At 47.6% G+C, this 17,799-nt stretch overlaps 1 protein-coding gene across 2 annotated transcripts in view; it reads right to left on the bottom strand.

The window, feature by feature from the left end:
• Window positions 1-13,143, bottom strand: part of RIMKLB (ribosomal modification protein rimK like family member B) — a 53,053-nt gene extending 39,910 nt beyond the window's left edge. Inside the window, exons 1-2 of one of the 2 annotated variants that reach the window (XM_075110503.1) lie at window positions 13,000-13,143; window positions 5,690-6,195 (exon numbers count right to left, since the gene is read on the bottom strand). The gene's annotated coding sequence lies outside the window, so the exon portion shown is untranslated. Of the gene's footprint in view, window positions 1-5,689; window positions 6,196-7,281; window positions 7,449-12,999 lie in introns of those variants that run through there. The other variant, XM_075110494.1, reaches the window with a different exon arrangement.
• Window positions 13,144-17,799: the final 4,656 nt, after the last annotated feature.

The raw sequence follows: 17,799 nt of genomic DNA, 5'->3' as shown, positions 1-17,799 counted from the left end.
CCAGAATTTTCCACATAAGCATTTCAAGACTGATTTGCTCTCACAAATACTTCAAATCCACTGTGAAATATATTTAGTATTATCCAGAATATAGTAATGGAAAAACCAATGGAATGAGGAGCATCAACAAAATGTTAAGAATATGCATCAACAAAATGTTAAGAATACCAAACATTAATACATATAACCTAAAGCAAAATCATGGTTTGACCTCAGTGCTGACCTCTTCTTGCTCCAATTTTTTTTTTAAACATCACCTTTATACATAAACATCACTAATGAATGCAGCACCAAACCCAGAAAAACAGTTCTAACTGAAGAATTTCAATGCCGTTAGAAGTGGTAACAGCAAGGTACTGCTCCTTTTGCTTTGAATACAGAGGACTTGGACTATTTATGACTATACACTAAAATATTTTAAAAGCTGTAAAACAATTACAGGTACGTTAATGGACCATTCATTTACACTCAAGAAAAATGACAAGCAGCACGGTGAGGGAAGAAGAATTCTGGAAAAAAACAGAGCTGCTTTCTGTAACGCATTTTAAAGTTTCGTCTTAAAATAAATACTTAGAAATCATTGTTTTCACCAATATCGTTTACATGAGTTTCAAACAGAATTGAACACTTGGACAGGAAGAGTTTTGCCTGGTAGTCCTAATGAGAGGCCCTGGTGTCAGCAGAAAACGTAAATGCAGAAAGACGATAGATATACAACTGCTTTTATTTAATTTTACAAAGAATTTTAGTTTCTGCAGCAGGTCTTGAGACAAAAGGATTATTTTGCTACAACCATAAGAACAAGCTGATTTTTTTTGTAATTAAAAAACAAGTTTTTTCTACCAGTACAGCTTTTTTTTTTTTTTAACAAGAAGATAAAATTTTAAGTTTTATTCCTGGTCCTGAGAACCATAATGACAACAAGCAAAGACTGACTTTTTTTCCACTGCTCTGGTAAACGAGGAGCAGCAATAAAGTCAAGCGGTAAAGTTCTTCATATTAACAGACTGAAAGAAAGCAGAAGCTAGGGAAAGGCAATCATAGATGCAGACCAGCCCTCGACAGCAGTCAAGATGCTCATGGTAAAGCAGAAAAAGGAGTGTTTGCTCCCTGCAGGAAAACAGGTACGGGAGGTTTTAAAGAGTATCTTTTGATACCTCAAAGGATCCCTTTTTTTCTTCAAAGCAGCTGGAAGTGAAAGGGCAAGATGAGGCTTGGGCTTGCAATGGCTGACATCTGTCAGATCCTGCCCCACTTTTGGCTCTCTCAACAATGGATTTCTCTACAAGGTAGTGTACAGAAAACTTCCTGGGACAACATCCTCAGCTAAGAATGGGGGCAAGCTATATTTTTCAGAAATGGCATGGCTACTGCAGAGTTCAGAAGGCTTCTTGTCAATTTACCTTTATTTCTGCCATTTGCATGAATGACTGAGGAGACCGAACAGCCCCACCTACAGCCTCTCTTTTGAAAAGCGACTCTACCTACCAGGCTAGCCTATCTCATTTTAAAAAACAGCTATAGAACATTGAGTACATAAAATATATATATACACACACAAGACAGACTTTGTCATAATTAAAACAACAAAAAAAATCAGAAGTCATTACAGATTTTCAGCCTTTTTGGGTTTTCTGGTTTGGTTTTGTTTGTTTGGGTTTTTTCCCCCCTCTCACTACTGGTTCTACCACTGGTACAAAGAAACACGTGTTTTCTCTCTGGCAGCCTTCTCCCCATTTTTGCTTGCTTCTAACCCTTGATTTCTTTGCCAACAGGGATCTGCTCCCATTTTTCTCAAATCTCTTTTCTACGTGGCCCCACCTCCACCCCCTTAAATCTGTAGACTGTGCCATCATCTCTCCCTGATTGCCATTTCAGCACTTTCTTTCTTAAAAATCAGCAAAGGCTGAAGAAGAGAGAAAAAAAAAAGGTATATCCTTTTCTTTCCTCCATCTTTCTTCTGTTTTTGAAAGGAGCTACAGCATCATCAAGAAGAGCCATCCAGATATCTCAATTATCACATTAAACCAGCAGGCATGTAAAAATGCCTTGGGTATCAGTATTCATCTCCCTCCTAATATTATGTCTCATCACAAGGCAGGCAGGTAACAACCTCAAATCTGGAGATAAAGAAACTCACTTTAGATCAAGCTACAGACCAGCAGCAGAGGCAGAAACCAGTAATCCTAACTATCAGTTCCTTGACCTCCAACACAATTTTTTTTACACCTGAAGAAATATCCTTTTGATACTAACATTCTGCTCCTGAAAACAGAATCCACTTAGCAGTTTCAGCCTCCCCTTATAACCTCTATTTTGATTTTGTAAGAAGCCTCCCAGAACACAAAACCCGCAATTTACCCTATTAACCCAAACATCTTAACAATCCCTCCTACATTCTCAAGAAAATGGTCTGTAGGAGGAAAGCTTGCCTTGTAGTCAGATGCACAAGAGCATTAAGCTCTCAAGTTGGATATGATTTCCAGAATTTATCCCTGAAAACCAACTGCACCCATTTCAAACTAATAGACACAGTCTCAGACAGTGCTGGGTGTGCATGGTATACTTCCTAATCCATGACAGCATCTATTGCAAAATAAGTATATGTAAGTGGAAAAGCAGACGTTTAAATGTCTTCAAGCTGACCAGCTGAAATGCAGTTTTTGCTCAAAGCTACTGTGGTCAATATAAGTACAATCTCTCAGTAACTATTTAATAGATTTATGAAGTGAAAATAAAAAAAAAAATCATAAATTTAACTGCATAAAACAGACTGGGAGAGGTAAGAGGGTGGCATCGAAGTAAAAGGTCTATGATAGAATTCAAACTAATTGTGTGTCATGCCAGCCAAGCAGATCCTGAAGCAGATACAGCAGTAAGATGCTGTGTGGAACAGATTCTTAGCAATTTATAGCGGCAACGGAACACTCACCTCAATTTTGAGCTGTGGCATCCCTGTATTGCTTAAGCTAGGCTTTATTCTGGCATCCACACAGCAGCTTCCTCCCCTCCCCATCTCATGCAAACGTATTTCCTCCTGCATTCCTTGAATCTGTAATACACCTTTAGCAGCTGTTCTAACAAAAGCATTCACTGTGCTACTCTTCTACTTTACATCATATGTGAATATGTTTTATTGACATAACAGAGAAATCAGCCAATCAGACCAGCTGCCCAGAGAGATCTGGAAACCTTCTCTCAATACCACTCTTTTTTCCCTTGAAGGGGTCTTCTCTTCACAGAGAGCCTTAGAGACCTGCCTCCAGGAAAAGGAGATTGGTCACTGCTGTTCATTTACTCCTTGTCCTGTCCTCAAAACTCAAAAGCAGGAGAAAAATGGACTAGTCTCTTTTTCATCATGATATATTTTCCCCTAACCTGGAACAAGAAACCAGTTAATAGGAAATACCAATTCATTTATGTATTATTGATAAACATGTAACAAACTATATCTAGTATGCAAAAAGATCATTCCGTATCCTTTCTATTCAGAATGCAGCTACTCAATGCTTTGTAAATTAAAAAGACTAGGCTGTTTCTTCCCTATGGGAATGAATAATGGAATCCCAAATGTTTTGTAGCATTAGGAATCAATGTGATCTAGCTATCTCAACTGCTCAACCTATGATCTGATGTTGTAGCACACTCCCATTGCCTCTAGTGCAATCTGGGAAACAAGTTAGCAGAATAATTACTACCATCAGCCCCTCCCAGAATCACCTCTCTTTTAGTCCTTGGCTCAGACTCGGCCTCTCTTACAGCACTATGCAGCTAACACAACTCCATGGATTTCAAGCAGTTAATAGAGAGGTAAAACCTAATCTTAGTTTTAGCGTACCTCTAGGCATGTTTAATCCCTACAGCTCAGAAAATGATAATACAAATCTCATGGAAGTGAGGAAGAAAGAGCAAAGAGACTGACAGCCATGATTGCCATGGGAAATGGAGACCTAGGGAAAATATAGCTTTTTTTAAGCACTTGCCTTACTACGAGTAACACCGCGCCTTCATATTTATCATTAATGCATATCCCTTAATACTCGTTTGCAGAACAGTGTTATTCAAGCTGGAAAAGGTGTTTTGCTTTCCTTTTTATCACAAATCAGCTAAGGCTTGGAACTGAGTACACATTTCCAATAAACCAATTGTCTCTACCATTACAGCAGTTTCTAGAATGCTGTTTTGAAGGCCACACCTCAAGATGCTGAAGCCCTAAGCACAGCTGACAGATGCTCATAAGTTATCTCCTTTAGGAGATACCTCAAGGCAGATTTGAATTATAAAGTCTATCTTAGGTAGCAGACCGGTTAAACAGCTAACGAAGGGTCGTCTGGTATATGACCTAGCATATGATCCATCATATGCTGTCATAGAAGTCTCTGTCTCATCTTAATGGGAAGAGAGCAGTATTTGAAACATCCCAGAAATATGACTTTCTACGTCATAGGGAGAGCAGGTCTGAAAACAGTTCACAGCTGTTTCAAGTATAAAGCACAATTAATTTTTTACCACACAAAGATACCAGGATGATGATCATCTAAAGAAAATCTGAAGGAAATATGCATGGATGATTAATGTAATGAATACATACAGAGATAAAAATTAACATCTTGAACCACTTGTTAAAATTACTTTAGATAAATAAATCCTAGATAAATCAACTCATTCCTGACACTGCTGCTTCATGGTGATGCTTAAGGACAACCTCAAGAAGAACTCTCCTACCAGAGACTATTTTTCCTAAGCCTGTCACATAACTGTGTGTGAATCTTTGGAAAGAAAATATTTTTAAAAAATTTAGGAATCTGAAAAATTATTTATTTAGATGCATTTTATATAATACATTGAGCAGCTGTAGCGCAATCTGTCCAGTGCTGCTGCATTATCATCCGCCCTCTACACATGCATCACAGAATTTAAAGTCACTGCAGGCAGGTGAACCCCAAGCACACCTCTTTGAAAGCGTATCACGGTATTCACCTCTTTTTCCCTGTGAGATTTGTAGACTACAACATTCAAAGGATATGGGAATATATTAATCATTCCCATTCATTCCCAGTACAACCCCCCACCCCCGCAGACAGGCAACTGTACTCTCCACGATGGCTTTCATCTGCTTGTCCCCACCTTTGCACTGAGCAATGTTAAAGAGGCTTGCAGCAATCCTTCCAGGCACAATTGCCTCTAAAAGGCAGACATCCACACCCCCCTCCCCGTCTTTCCTCCTCTACGTTCATGCTTGCAAGTACGTGATAACATCCCTCATTCACACACCCCAGTTCCTGATCTCCAGTGAATAATCTATTCTCTTCCCCCTCTGCAACACCAGCCTGACATTGGTCAGCATCAGCTATCCTTCTACTTCGGTCTTAGTGGTTTTCTTCCTACAACAGGCTCTCAGCTTTTTCACCCCCCTCCACTCTGCCTGTGTGCACGCACGCACGCCCGTCAAACAAAACGTCCATTTCCTCCCACATCAGCTGCTTTTCTGAAGGTTCTTCCACCTCTGCCCAGGTTCCCCCGCAATGTGGTACAATACCCCCCTCTCCTCCTCGATCCGTGTGTACACAGCCAGTTTTCCCTCCTCCCTTCCCCCACCCCACTCTGTCTCTGTGCGTGCTTCTCCCAGCGGTCGGAGTGGGGGAAGGGAAACATGCACTGTATGAATGAATGGGCTGAAGAGACTTACCAGAAATTTGGTGAGGAGGGAGAGGAAGACGGAGGAAAGATACTAAAGATGGGTGCTTCCTTCAGTGTGCCAAGTGCTGCTTCAGTCCTGGCTCCCTTAACGAGGTCACGTGTCTTGCTCGGTACCCCTTTTCCTGGATCCTCTACTAACCAGAAAGGGTGGCAAGGAAGTCTTCTGGATGCCTCTCTGCACTGCGCTCCGAAGGAGGGAAGGGTACTACCGAGGCTCCCAAAGCCAGCAAGGGATGGTGGTGATGGTAACGTTCTCCTGGTCCTGTAACGGGCAATGTCTAGTGGATGCCTCAGGGACCAGGATGGATTTCTGAGGGGGCAAAGGGGGAGTAAGTGACTGTTAAAATAATTCCCAAATTGTCCTCCCCTACGGGGGAAGAGGAGGGACGGGAAGGTACTGGTGAAGAGCTGTAGCTTTCTATGTGAAATGGACTCAATCTTGTGTCTCTACTTCCTCAGAACTAAACCCCTAAATGACTCTGAAGCCACCAACACCTAGGGAGGCAAAAAGGAGAAACATCCCTATTAGACATAAACAAACATATAAAGGTATCTAATAAAGATAAACTAAAGCCCAACAGACAAAAACGTACCGCAAAGACAGTAAGCAAAGCCAGAAGAAAAACGTGGGACAAACACAATTAGGGGGAATGTGCAACTTCAAGTAATTTACAGAAATATACTACCACAGAAACCCGCTTTAAGGGAAAGAAAAAAAAAAAAAAAAAGAGGTTAAGCAGTTTGCCCCTTTACTGAAGAGTGTGCGTTCAAATGGAAGATACAGCTGTATCTACTACACGTGAACGTATGAAAAAAAAAATCAAGCTTTAAAACCTACGAATACTATTCCTATTTATTTGTGTGAGTCTTTAAACCCCTCCCCCAGAATAACATTTAGAATTCAGATGAGGAGACTGGAGAAAAGTACGTTTCAGGTCAGAAGCATATATTCCTACGCATTAGACCCCACTCTCCCACAGAAAATAGTGTCATTTATAAACACTGACAAAAAAAACCCAAACTAAAACCCACCCAAAATAACATGTCTAGAGGATGCTCTCTTAAAAGATGGAGTTAATTAAAGATTAACAGTCACACACTTCGAAAACGGAGCCCCCGGCAGATCCTAAGTAGTTAAGCCACCCATGTGCAATTAGCTCTTTAAAAACATCAGAAAACAAAAGGGGAGAAGAAATCCAGTTGTAAAGATTTCGTTGTAAGACCCAACGCCAGCCACACACACCCCTACATCACGTGAAAAACTGCCCCCGACAAGCTCACATTCGCACATTCACGCGCACGGGAGCGGCTTTTCTCCCCGTTTCAGCGGCCGCTCGCACCCACGAAGGCGTGCGAGCACGCAGGCGGCGCGCAAGCCCGGGTGGGTGAAAAGCGGGAGGCGAAGAGGCGGCCTCGCCCCACGCGGCACGAGCAGCCCTGCACCCCGGCGCGACCCACCCGCGGAAGGCGCGGGGCGAGGCGGCGGCGCCCTCCCCGCCCCATCCGCCCCAGCAGCGCTCCCAGCGAGCGGTCGCCGCTTCCCCGGCCGCCCGCCGCGCGGCGGCCCCGGACGCCACCCACCTGGGCGCCCCGACGGCCGGCCCGCGCGGGCGCGGCGGGAAGGCGCCAGCAGCTCGCGGCGCGGCGGCTCGTGCTGCTACTGCTGCCCCACTCCGCGCGCAGGGATTCACAATCACCATGAGCGCAGCGCGGCGGCGGGGCGGGACGGCTGAGGGAACGGTCCCCACCCCCCCCTCCTCCGCCCCCCACTCCCCCCCCCGCCGGGCACGGCGGACCCCACCCCCGGGCTCGCACCCACTCAGACCGACATCTCACGCGCCCCGGGCGCTGCTGAGCCCGAGAGGACCCGCGGGGGTCCGCCTGCGCCCGCCCCACACCCCCTCCGGCACCGGGCCCCGGGAGGGAAGCCGCGGGGCGAAGAGGGCTCCGGGGAAACTCGCCCCTTCCTCCTCGCCGGCAGCGGTCGCTCGGCGGCGCGGTCCTAAAGGGGAACGGGCGACGCTCGCCCCCCCCGCCCGTGTCCCGCCTCCCCGCGGCTGGGGTGAGGAGGCCGGCTGTTCCCTGCACCGAGACCCCCGCCCCCCGCGGCCGCCGCTCCAGCCACAGCGCGGGCGGCGTCGCCGTCGACTCCCGCGCTCGCTCCCGCCGCCTGACTGAAGCAGCGGCGGCGGCGCTAACGGCTCAGCGGGCCTGCTGCCCGCCGGGGGAGGGGGCGCGAGGCGGGGTGCCCGGCTCCGGGGTGGGTTAGGCGCGGGGGAAAGCGCGAGAGCGGCAGCGCCGGCGCGCTCCTGCCTGACGCCCCCCGCGCTACCCGGGGGCGAGAAGGCGGCGCGGGGGAGGCGGTCGGGCCGAACGGAGCCTAACCGAGGAGAACAAAGCTGAGCCGAGCCGCCGCCCAACCCCGGGGCCCGGCGAGGCAAGGGCAGTGGCACCGCAGGCGCGCTGAGGCCGTCCCTGTGTAACGGCCGAGTCCTCCCGCCCGTTCCTGCCCCCCGCACCTGCCCCAGCCAGGTGTTCGGTCACCCACCCCACCCCGCGGTGGGCCGTGCAGCCCCCTGATCCCACTGCCACGGGTGACCCGCTATAGCATAGCACAGGGAGCCAGCTGCTGTGCTGTCAGGTGGTATGGCAAAATGTGGCGCCTGTCACACTCCTCTGCTGGTTTTGGTACATGGCATGCAAAGCCAAAACCTTGGTCCTTCGTACGACACACAAACACGTGACGTCCCACGCGCTACCCGCCATACATTGTCACGTGTCTGATATGCCCTGTGTGCATCATCCCTCGCTGCTATTAATTCTCTAAAATAATAACTGCTGGCAACAAATGACTGAGACACATCCACGTATTGACAAACATGCGTTGCTTCTCAGTTTCTGTGGCACACCTGCTCAGTTTCCTCCGAGCCACGCCCTTTTTATTCACTGTATCGTATTAGGTGTATTATATTCCATGTTAACAGTACCTTGCCCTCAAAAGACACACCGGGCACGCTTTGGACACGAAACACCCAACGCATCAGTGGTCCTTCCTCTTTTTGCCATCTCCTGTACTTCCATGAATGGTTGAACTGGCACTTGCGACATACAACACCTCGATAAGCAGCACGTGTTGAAAATCCCCTAGCTTCTACCTGACATCTGGTAATTGCCTTATTTGCTTCACCTGAGTGGTATAAACAAAACGCTGCCTGTACGAAACTGTCACGCATCTGTCTGTCAGTCCCGGGACAACCCACTGCCAAGTCCAACATGATGGCCATTCCCAAGAATTTCCGGCCATACACTGGTTTTGATGGGTCTGACATCTGCAGAGCAAACCCACACTATGGCCCCGCAGACACCAAGGGGCACATATACGAACTGCGCATATATGAGCCATCGTTCACGTATGTGGCACGCTGAGCTCTGTTCCATCCATCGCCACAGGATCACAGGGCCGTTGAGGTAGGGAGGCATCTCTGGAGACTGTCCAGTCCAGCCCCACTGCTCAAAGCAGGGTCACATAAAGCAGGGTGCTCAGTCTTATGTCCAGCCAGATTCTGAGTGCCTCCACCATCTCTCTGGACAGTGTTTGACCACCCTCACAGGGGAAAAAAAAAGGAGTTTTCTCTTGTTTAAATGGAATTCCTTTGTATTTCAGTTTGTGCCCATTGAATAGACAAGACCATTCACTGGGCATGATCAAGCAAAGTCTGCCTCTACCTCCTTCACTCCCCGTGACAGGTATTTATACGTGGTAAGATCCCCCTGAGCCTTCTCTTCCCCACACTGAACAAACCCAGCTCTCTCAGCCTTTCCTCATATGAGAAGATGCTCCAAGTCCCTAATCACCTTCGTGGCCCTTTGCTGGACTTATCCAGTATGTCCATGCCTCTCTCATACTGGGGAGCCCAGAGCTGGTGTGATCTCACTGGCTTCACCACGCACACCAAACATATTCAACTTACTGCCCTGATTCTGTCTAGTGTGAATTTCTCCTTCACCAACCTCCGTAACCTCTAGATCCGGCGCACACAGCCCTGAGGGCACAGCGCATAGGTTTCTCAACAATCTGTGTTACGCTCCCAACTTTGCAAAGATATACCCACTCGGATATGTCCGATACTCCCTAACGCCCATCCTATCATGAACACAATCAGTTCAACCTGCTTTCTTCTGCCTCTTATGCATGTGGTGGTTCCATGCTAACCATCTTAATTCTTACACCTGAATGACAGGCGCTTCACACACACCTTGCCTCCCCAGTGTAGTTCATCTACACATGACACATCCAGAACCATTTCAGACAGGCTCTAAAACCTGTGGTTGCAGGATAAAGATGTGCCATCCAAACTTTTCATGCCATACCCCCGATAATTAACTGATACGATGGGACTGATTTCCACAGCTAGTAACCCGTATATTACAAGACAGAATGCCCTAAATTCTGCTACAATGTTTATTCATTCATACTGCAGAATGATGTACCATAGTATCATATGCTGCACCTTTGTTATACCTTCTGCAAAATTATAGCTGATAGTTGAAATACACACAATGCAAACGTCATTGAGCATTTCTAAGGCTGACTTTACCAAAGGGTGTGCATGTTTGTTCATTTGGTTCTGCAAAATCTGGGTCCTACTCCCCAAACCTCAGGTGTGATTCAGACAGCTCTTCCAAAAACTATTCACTTTATGAGTATGCTATAGAAAAGGCTACCTCACAGATATGTCAGTGGCCAAAATCCCCGTTTACGCAGACATCACCTGATGCTCTCCTGTCTGCTTAGGTTGCTCGCCAAGACTTCTGGCTTCTCCCTAGTCCATGGCTGCAAGCCAGAGACCACTTCTGGATTCCAGGCTCCCACCCACCCAACTCTGTACAACAGTACAGGGAAAAATACACCGTCACTCGCTTAAATGCCAACTGGAAGTACAACTTGGGAGCAGAAGGCAATCGTGGGCAAGTCCTGGCAGGGTAAATAAATGAGTAAATAACACCAAATCGCTGGACAGTATTTTTGTTACTTTGACAGTAACAGAATAATACCTTCTCTGACAGAATTACTACATTCTACAACTTCTGGAATACAGTTCCCATGTGCATCAAGTTCACACTTCTGAAAGTTGTCATTTCAGGTTGTGAGGTGCATGGGTTTGTTTACACAGGGAACTTAACTAACAGAAAACTACTGCCATAACACTACTGGGCTGAAGGTGTGTGCAACCACTGCACATCATCTAGCGCACACACGTACTTCAGAGCGCGAATTCTTCTGGATTCAGGTATGCTGTTTTTAAGACAGTACAAAGCAAAGAGGAAAGAAAATGTCCACAATATGATTTACATAGCTGTAACTTCAGTGATATAATAATAGCAGACTTTTTTCTTTTACATTTCTATAAGCAGCCATGCTGGAAGGCAGGTGCCTCTGCATCCCAAACATGGTTAGCAGTTTGTGGAAAGAAGAGAACTGCACAGCTGGGAAATTCTGTAATGTAGATTTTTGTCCATACAAATATTTCACACGACATCTGAGAGAAAGTCATTCTACAAGTACAGGAAAGGCACTCAGCATGGTGACGGTAAGACATTTGATCTGTACTCAAACAAACCCTTTGGGGTATTTCAGCTGGGTCGTATGATTATCAGTAACAATTTATTCCACCATTTGCCTTCCTAGCTCTCTCGCATGCAAACTGTAGCCTTGTATCCCTTTTATTACTGTTTGTTGAGCTGCTGGAGTTGCAGTGTGTTCAACCCGGGCACAAACAAGTTTTTGAGTATTGAAGGGAGAGCAATGATGGGAGTGAGCTGAAAGAACAGGTTGGATAACCTGTATCTCTAGATACAATTCTCTAGTACAATCTCCCACCATCTAGAAGCTCAAGTCAGTTTGAAGAGTCCTGAAAGTCTTCTACTGTTTCTTAGAAAGGCGGAGCAGGAGAAACCATGTATTTATTGCTCGGACATGCTCACTGCTGCAGAAGTGTTTGACTTCTTTTTAAAGAGTTGTCACTGCAGCTGAGTTAGATGTAGATGTTCTACCTCCCCAGGATTAGGCAAGACTATTTTTTAAATTATTTTTTTTTTTTGCCAGTGAAGGTGGGGTCTCTCCTGTCACCTATACATCTGTTCTCAGGACAAAATTCTCACTGTTTGATAGTGCAAGGAGAATACTGGCTTATGCCCTAAGCATCAATGGTCCAGACTAATAAGTTTCACCATTTAGGAAAGAAATATAATTGTAGTATTAGCAAAGAAAGGACACCTCTGAACACTAAACAATCCTGGCAGCTTTCATTTGAGATTTTTCCCATGCACTCTGAAATGCATAATGTAAGGACTGGTCCAAAGCCTTAATGTATGCAAAATCTGATTTCACGGCTGATTCTGTGAAACATCTTTTGTCACCGAGTTCACTAAAAATGCAAACCAGCTGTTTAGTGCTGAAGCCAACGCCTGCAGGACATCATTCTATCATTCACATCAGAAAGTTTCATATACTTGTCTCCGGTTGGGTGTATGAGCTTGTGAAGGAAAAATGGTGGAAATCCCAGTCTGCAAATGTTGCTAAGCTTAATTGTTTATATCAATTTGCTTAAGCCTGCGCCCCGCCTGTGTCTGCAGTAGCTACTCATTTGGTCAGCTAAGTTTCATAGCGATGTTTCTGCTTCCTACTTGGATGACTGAATAACAAATATAAAAATATAAGGCAAGGTAAATGCCCTTGTTCACACATGAATGCTTGGGTTCACAGATGAACGCAGATGGTCCTGCGGACGGAAACAGTTTCTGGATTGTGTTTCAATGGAAAAATGGCCGTATCATTCTTGTTTCACACCATGTAAAACGAGGACTATGCAAAATGGTGCAAAATCACCTTTAATTTCATGCAGCCTCAGTTTCTTATTGGTTCCGACTGCTATACTAATTGCTGTTCCGAGTAAACTACCATAAGGTAGCAGAAAATAGAGAAATTGCTGCCAACACAAAGGACTCCCAGCTCGGGGGGTCTGCAATTAAGCTCCAGGTTTCGCTGACTCAACCCCAAAAGTATTTCAGCCGAGCACCATGCACGCCTCCAATCTCATCGGCCAGCTGCTCCGGGCTCACCCCTCGGAGACGGCCACAGTCCGGCCACCGCGTGTCCCCTCTCCAGAACACACGCGGGGCCGCCACACGCGCAACCCACCCACCGCACTGAGCCCGCCGCTGCCTCCGAAGAAACCCCGCCCGCTGCCCCCCGCACACGGGCTTCCCATGCGTGGGACTACGCCGCGCCCCACGTACAGCTCCACGCCCTGCTGCGCGTGGCACCAACTGGCGACCTGCTCCGCTGCCCCCAGCGCTCCCACGCGCGTTTCCGTGCAGACCAGCCGCTCGCTGGCGTGATCGGGCCGGCCGCAGGGACGACCCGCTGCTGCCGGCACGGACAGACGGACGCAGAGGAGAGGGCTCAGGGCAGCGGCCCCGCCCTCATACCACCGCCCAGTTCACACCCACGCGCGGCACGGGCAGCCCCCCACCCGGCTGGCGGCGCGCATGCGCAGCCTGGCCTGCGCGCGAGCTCGGAGAGGCGCGCAGTGGCGCGCGGCCGCAGGCAGGAAGGCAGGCGAGGGGGAGGGCGGCGGCGCTGCGGACGCCGTGCGCGGCCTGGCGGGGCCGTAACGGCGGTGGCCGCGGTGTCCCTGCAGCGCCGGCCGGGCTCGGGCAGTGCCCCCGGTATGGGGGGGAGGAGCGGGAGGGCGGTTTCAGGGGGTTTGCATCCCCCGGGGCGGAGAGCCGTGCTGCTGCGGAGGGAGGGCACGGCCGCCCATTGCCTACGCCGGGCGGTGCGAAGGGAGCGAGCAGGTTGCCAGGGCGGAAGATAATTCTTCTGGTGTAAAAACTGGGACAAAATAAAATGAGAGGTCTGTGCAGGTGGTGGAATTCCCGGAGTGGGAACCGCCGGATTCCCAACATTGGAAACGAGGACTGCGAAGGCTCAGGGCACAATCCTGCCAGAAGGAAGGGTCTTGCATGGCCACTGCAGGACTCCTCCTGCCAGGCTGCAACCGTTCGGAGACATAAGGGAGGAACGCACACATCTCATTGAATAGGTAACTTTGGAGAAGGTCAGAGGCTTCTGCTATCCTTATTCTGGGCACGGTTTGAGAACTGAGAGGTACAAAGAAGCTCAGGCAGGCAGAGTTACGAACAGAAACAAAGGGATGGATGAATAGCAGCTGGTAGGCTTCAAAGGCTGGTATATAACCAGGAGCTCCCAGATCGGAAGACGAGTGCATTTCTCCTGGCTAAGTTGCAGCTATGCTGCAACAGAGGGAAACGGAACAGTCCTAAGGAACATGGCAAAAGGAAAAAATGTGCTTTTGATGGAAACAATAGGTCGGAAGGAAAATGCTGCCTTCTCTGTGTATCTCCCTTCTGCCTCTCCTTTTCGTTTGCCTGGCCCCTTCTCTTCTCCAGCTGTTTTTCTCACTGTATTTTTCCTTTACCATCTTGAGAAAGTTCCTTTCTCTTTTCTGTCTGCCTGCTTTTGTTTCCTGTTCCTTTCCCTCTTTTTTACTCCTGCCCTGCCCTTTTCTGTCTCTTTCTCCATTGTCTTTTGATGAATGCTGTTGCAGTGATGACTTAGGATTTCAGTGCCTGTTGGGAAGCTTCTGATGCAACCGCAGGGTGGCTATACCTTGCAGGCACTTTGCTGCATTAAGATTGATAAACATCTGCCCTGAGAGCTACAGAGCTTCTGGCAGCAGGCTAAATGTCTCTGAGTTTCTCACAGTTTTGGTGTTTTCCTCCTGTGTCCAGCAATTCTGCGCCCAGAGCTGATGAGAGGGTATTGCAAGGAATCTGTTTTTAAGGCTTCTCTCATTTATGGGCAATGGTTTCTTCACCTCATTCTGATGCCCCCTCTTGCCACCAGTGAGTGTGGTTATACACTCAGCGCCCCTTGCCTGCCTTAAACCGATGGAGGAGATTAAGGGGCGAGTGTGTGTACCTCAAATTTGGGTCTCCCATGACCGGGTCCGGTGCCGTGGTGGGAGCAGTGCTCAGGAGGCTCCCTGCGATGCGAGGGGAGCCTTCCCTTCCCTCCTCCTGTGGCCAGGTGCTAAGGGAAGAGGGGGATGGAGGTGCTTTGCAGGGAGGCCAGAACTAGGTCAGTGTAGCTGGAAACTGCAGCTGGTGCAGTGCGATGCGGGGAGGAGGGGCGGGATGGAGAGGCAGCGATGGCCGGGGAGGGGTGGGTGAGAGGAGCCATGCTGCATAGAGGACGAAGCAGTCTCTCGCAGAAGTTGCAGGGGTGGGACAGCCTCCTGCAGGCTGATGGCATGGCTGCCAGCATACCCCGCTGCTCCTGCCCTGGACCCCGGGCTTGCGGAGCACCAGGCTGGCACCGCTCTCAGCCAGCGGGGAAGTAAGCCTGGGGGTGCGCAGGAGGAGGTCCGCAAAAAGGGAGAGGGAAAGGAAGGGAGGATGGAAGATAATGCTGGAAGGTGCACTGAGAGAAGGATGTTAATAGCGGAGAAAGGAGGGTGGATGGAAATGGAGAAAAATCTGGACAATGAATAAGGAACAGATGGAAACATATATTCAAAAAAGGAAGAAGAGAAGCATGAAAGGCAACAAACAATTACAAGTCATGTTTCAGCACTTGTAATTGGTGCAGTGGGGAGGAGGTCATCTGCCTTCCTCGCAGTGCCAGGCAAAAGGACACATCCCCCTTGCCAAAATCCACAAAGTATAAAGCTGCTGCAGCCAGACGCTGCCAACACGTGTATCATCACCGGTAGCTACCACGGTACAGGTGTACCTTGCTACTGTCCAAAGGTCATACTGTTATCACCCTTCGGACTGCAGTGAAAGCACATTTCAATGCGGTTTGCAGTATGACTTGTTTGACCTTTTGAGTCATCTCCGACATTGCCTCCCCTGTTACACCCCCGAAGAAATGCAGGTTGCAAGAATTGTGCTCTTCTGTTATTGCTGTACAACCTAAGTCTTACTTTCTGTCGTTCTCTTTGACTCTCCCTCCTCCTTTTCTCTATTGCTTTTCCATTTTCACTGCCTGCCTCCCACACTGCCCAGTGCCAGCCTTGCCCACACCGCCTTGTGCCGGTCCCCAGCTCAGTCTCCCTCAGACCTGGGCTCCCCAGTCTCCTCGGAACGGTGCAGCTTGCAGAAACGCAAGCCCTCCCGGCCATGCCCTCCCCTTCCCCGTCTTCCACTCCCCGCTCCTCTTTTCTCAGCCCCACTACATCCTTCCTGTCCTGACGCTGGCAGCGTGTCTCCTCCCTCCCTCCTTTCCCCACCCCTCCTTTCCCCATCCCTCCCCCCTCTCCCCGCAGTGCTCCCAGCCCTCACTGCAGTGCAATCCATCACTCCCGGCCAAGGTCCTTACGCCGCGAGGGGGGGGAGAAGCCTGGCTCCCTGTGAGTCTGGGGAGGGGGGGGTGGGTGGGCTGGGAATGCAACTATATCCTTCTTTGCTAAGAAGTGAGAAAAGCTCGCAGATTACAGCCCCTTCTGGAATTGAAACCTCCCGTCTGCTTCCAGCTATTTTATTTATTCATTTACTTATTTAGTCTCTTTGTTTTCAAAGAAAAAAGTGTTCCTGCCAACATTCCAGTGAAGGTGACCGAAAGGAAACCAAGGAGACAGAGAGAAAGCCCGAGTCAGAAAAGCTTGTGCAGAGAGGAACCAGGAGAAAGAGCACTGGGGTAAAAAGAAAGGAGTGGGAGAGAGCAAGGAGAAGAAAAGGCATATACAGAAAAGGAAAGAAACAGAGGAAGAAACACAGAAATAAAGAGGGGGAGAAAAAACATTAAATACAGGGAAAATAAAATGTAGGACAAAACCCAAGAATTAAATTGGAGAGAAACCCGAGATGGCAGGCATGGCAAGAGAACTCATGGAGGATAGAGTAAATAGCCAAAGAAGACTTGCTTGAAGAGGCTGAGTTGATACAATGAAGTAACATTTAGGTATTTTAACAAGCAAACCCAGCATGCTTTAATTTGAATGCAAATATTCTATACAGCTGCATGCAAATGAAATTCCAGTGTTTTTTTATTCTAAGAACAATTACAAATGAGGAAATAATGGGTGAATAGTTGAAGACTTTTTTCATAAAAAGGTACATACCAGGGCAGCTGCATTGATGGACAGAAGCAAGAAATGGTTAGAATAATATCAAGTTGGGGTTTTCAGCTACAAGTGTTGTTGGCCTTTTACAGGCATCTTGTAAAGGTGTTGTTTATGTTGATGCAGAATGGTCTACATTTGGTGCTGTTTTCATCTCTATAAGAGGTGAGCTAAATCAGTGCAGGCCCTTTACATGTACACATATCACATTAGGACAGATTTTCATTAACACACTTTCCTTGGTTTCAGCCTGCTGTCAAGTCAGAATAGCGACCATACATGGGGAAGGTCTGAAGAAAAGCCAAGTGATCTGGTTGAAGTCAACTGTACTTAGTGGAGAGAGAGTGAGTTATATCAACGCAGTTGCAGTAATGCCCAAAATCTTTTTTTGTTCAAATTCTTGTAATGTCAACATTAGAGAATAAAACATTAATAAGTATTTAAAAGATAAGTCAGCCTTTATAGTCCCTGTGACGGTATAGGAAACGGAGGGATAAAAACCTGAAAGGTGGTGCTTCCTAATTTTCCCCACAGTATAAACTCTTACCAATTTGTCTGCTAACAGGTCTATCATTTGCATTTCTTGTACTCAGTGCAATTGCTGTTCTCCTTTCTTACAGCCTTTCAGAAACGGGGTAAGTGCTGTCAGTGCTGACACTGAGAAGGCCGTCAACAGTTCGCATATTTTGGATATGGCCAGTTTAAAAAAAGGCCTTGACAATAAATCTTTTTTTAAATGTTACAGAATTTAAAGCAAATCACTTTTAAAATTGTCACTTTTGTCCCCTTCCCTGATTATGTTTAAAAGCTTTTAAGGTATCCTATTTTATAATAATATAATATAATAATTTTATTTTTAATTGCTATTTCTGCCTCCAGTCTCTCTATATTCACATGAAACATCCTCTCTGTGCGTGCACCTATACACTTGGTTCTCTCTGTTGCCATT

This window comes from Phalacrocorax aristotelis, chromosome 1, assembly GCF_949628215.1.
Source record: "Phalacrocorax aristotelis chromosome 1, bGulAri2.1, whole genome shotgun sequence".
NCBI lineage: Eukaryota > Metazoa > Chordata > Aves > Suliformes > Phalacrocoracidae > Phalacrocorax > Phalacrocorax aristotelis.
The sequence above is the reverse complement of the archived record's forward strand: the minus strand, read 5'-3'. Positions and strand labels throughout refer to the sequence as shown.